Below are 3,398 nucleotides of genomic sequence, written 5' to 3'. Positions count from 1 at the left end.
TGGAAAATGGCTGCAATGAAACAAAGAGTGAAAAATTTAAAGGGGTCTGAATACTTTCCGTACCCACTGTATGTCTGCGAATCAGTGTGTGTGCGTATGTGTGTGTGCTGCCGTTGCATTAGAAGTTGATTGACAGTGATATTAGCTTTCCCTATCTCTGCCTCTCTTCGCCCCTCAATCAATCCCTCTAGCTCTTCCTGTAGCCTCCAAGAACTCTGGGAAAATAAAGCTATTTAAGGCAACAGGAGGGAAGCAGAAGGCTTTCCCCTCTGGTGGTTGACAGGGGCAAACGCCCTCAGCTTAAGAAAACACATGCAAATAGACAACACACAAGCAAATTAAGAGAACAACTACAGAAACAATGCAAAATGAAAAGCAGATACAACAAAAAATGCTGCATCAAGATTACACAACCGAAATTCTCCAGACCTAGGGGGCTCTCTACCTTTTTATTATAGTTGGGTATGTTTGCAGTCCAGAGACCTCCCGTCACATGCCTCCTGCGTTATTAATATAATATAATATATTAATAATATACAGTGTGTGCTCCTGTCTCATGCCTTCCCGGCTGGTGCCGTCTATAAGCTTTGACTTTTAAAATAAAAGCTTGCGTCTGGTCCACTATGTGTTTTGGATGTTTTTGAACTAAACAGTATGGCAATCTTTCAAATGATTAATATAATAATAACTTTTTCAGCAGATGTCTTACTTACAACACAATGGAGTTAGCAGTTATGTGTTTATATGTGGGGGTGGGATTCATCCCACGGTTTCTACAAAGCTATAGCTCAGTTTGGCTGGCTTACAGTTCTTTTATTTCAAGAGCTAATTGCTCCACAATATGAATACAGATTAATGACTTATTTTGTTGGTAACCGTTTTTGTATCTTCACAATATTACACTTGAGGAGGCCTAAACTGATGCACCTTTCGGACGTTGAAATGAAACCCTGTCATGTAATATGGCTTAAACAAACGTCAACATTAAACGCTGATGCAGTTTTAAATGTATTATCACCACGATTTTACAGACACATCTCTGCTGATTGAGTCTCACCTGAGACCTGAGCCAACAAACTAGAGACACACCCACCAAACGACAGAAAACATATCGAAACATAGACTTCATATTTACAGTCTATGACCACAAAGCAGTTGCACAACGGTGAGATTGTTCTGAGATTGGTGTCCCAGCTCTCTCTCTCTCTCTCTCTCTCTCTCTCTCTCTCTCTCTCTCTCTCTCTCTCTCTCTCTCTCTGCCTCCCCCCATGGCGTCAACAATCAAGTTGTTCCACTTAGCGCTCCCTCTAGAGGCCTGGAGAACCTACGTTGTGTAACATGCCGCGTTTTTTTGTTGAATTAGTTTTCGGGGGTTGTTTCTGCTATTCTTTTTGCATTGTTTCATTTGTTTGCTGAATACTGCGCATGAGTTGTTAAATTCCTGATTTTTTCTTAATTTGCTTGTGTTTTGTCTATTTGCATGTGTTTCCTTAAGCTGCAGGGTGTTTGCCCCTGTCGGCCCCCGTACTCTCCTGTCTCATATGTGACACATATACATTTGCATAACAAACACCCAATGCATTCAGTATGTTAAAATAGTCATCTGACTCTGCCATGTATTTTAAATCTTACAAATTATATTAAATATATAAATATTATATATAATATATATATATATATAAATTATCCCTTACATTTATTGTTGTAACTGATGTTTCAGTCTGTATAAAGAGGGGGGGAAAGAAAAGAAAATGAGAAAATCAGTAAACACCTGCCATTTGTTTTATTGCAAATTGACTGTATTTGTCTTCTCTTTGTTTACCTTTAACTGTGTTTTTTTTTTTTAAACAATAAAATGTGGCCTTAGGTTAGGGGATGGCAATACTGTTGCTTTTCTGGACAACAAGTAAATGGGAACAATACACTTCCTGCCTCAGGATGATCATGTAAGATTAGATAAAATAAGATAAAATAAGAAGATAATAATCTTAATTGTCATCGCACATCAGGTACACAATGGAATTGCAGTGCTTCTTCTTCTTAACTTAAAGACCCTGACTTGTTCACAATGATAGGTTCCTGCATGAATATGAACATTTTCTCCCAAAGTTAGAAGAGTTTGGTTCATTTCAAGTTACACACTGTCTTTTCTTCCGTGCACCATCAGGATTTGGCAATATTTAACATGTTTTTGAGCAACAAATACAGTATTTTTAACTTCCATTGTTGTTTATGTAGTCATAAATATAACATCTAACAACTAAATTTACGCGGCCTTTTCAAGTTAAATGGTTACTTCCCCAATGGTTCATGTCAAATGTCTCTTTTAAAAATGTCAAGACAGCGCGTGTTTCTTAAGAAAGGCAACGCTTATACAATGTAGTGTATTTGTTCTTCTGTACATGTACGATTGTATATTTTGGGCTGATCTGAGAGCGCAACTAACCAGTGGCTGGACAAATCTAGTATAGACGCAGGACTTGCCGCTTTCATTTCCCAGCTGTTGTGCAAGAGTTGTAAGGAAAGAAATGCGCTTTTATTTTTTTTTATTTACTTGACTTATAACTAATACAAGTAGTAGCAGTGACTTTCTCTAGTAAAAGGCAGAATTAAAACCAAAAGGTGTGCTCATATTATGCTTTTTGGCTTTCCTTTATTGTGTTATCTATCTTTTTGTGCACCTTATCAAACAGCTCTAGCTACCAGTCCTTACCTAGCTACTGCGAATGTGCAACTCCCAACAAAGATGGGACTAAAGTGAGATTTCTCACTCTGTAGCTAAAACTGTTATGGTACAACCTCTAACTACAATTATGAAAACTGAAAATGAGTACAATATGAGCACTTTAAACACAAGAAAAAAAGACACCAAGAAAATTACACCACACACCAAAAAACAAAAACAAGCAGAGTGTATGTGCGGTGCTGTTTTGTGGAAACGAAGAAGAAACCAACATGTAACGTATGTAACGCAGAGCAGCATGACCTGACTCCATGCTCCAGCTGCAGCAAACAAAGCCTGTCTTTAGACCTAATGAGCAATGGCAATATGAATAAGGCTTGAATTTTACATTTTAAAAATCGTATCTTGGTATGCTTTTACACACAGGTTAATTACCTTATTAATTTTTAGTAGGTTTAATAGTTTTCCATTTAAAAAGAAAATATAAAGTTTTTTTCCCAACAGACACCAAAGTAATTTCAAGGCTGCTGCAAAGATGGAATTAAAACACATACACACACACACAGAAAAGGTTTGGAAGGTTAAAATACTAATATATCTAATATTGAATCCTTCCCTCATTGCTGTCCTATTTGATTTAACTTACACTCACCGGCCACTTTATTAGGTACACCTGTCCAACTGCTCGTTAACACTTAATTTCTAAGCAGCCAAT

Source organism: Etheostoma cragini, chromosome 23, assembly GCF_013103735.1.
Source record: "Etheostoma cragini isolate CJK2018 chromosome 23, CSU_Ecrag_1.0, whole genome shotgun sequence".
NCBI classification, from domain to species: Eukaryota; Metazoa; Chordata; class Actinopteri; order Perciformes; family Percidae; genus Etheostoma; species Etheostoma cragini.
Note: the sequence above shows the minus strand (reverse complement) of the source record.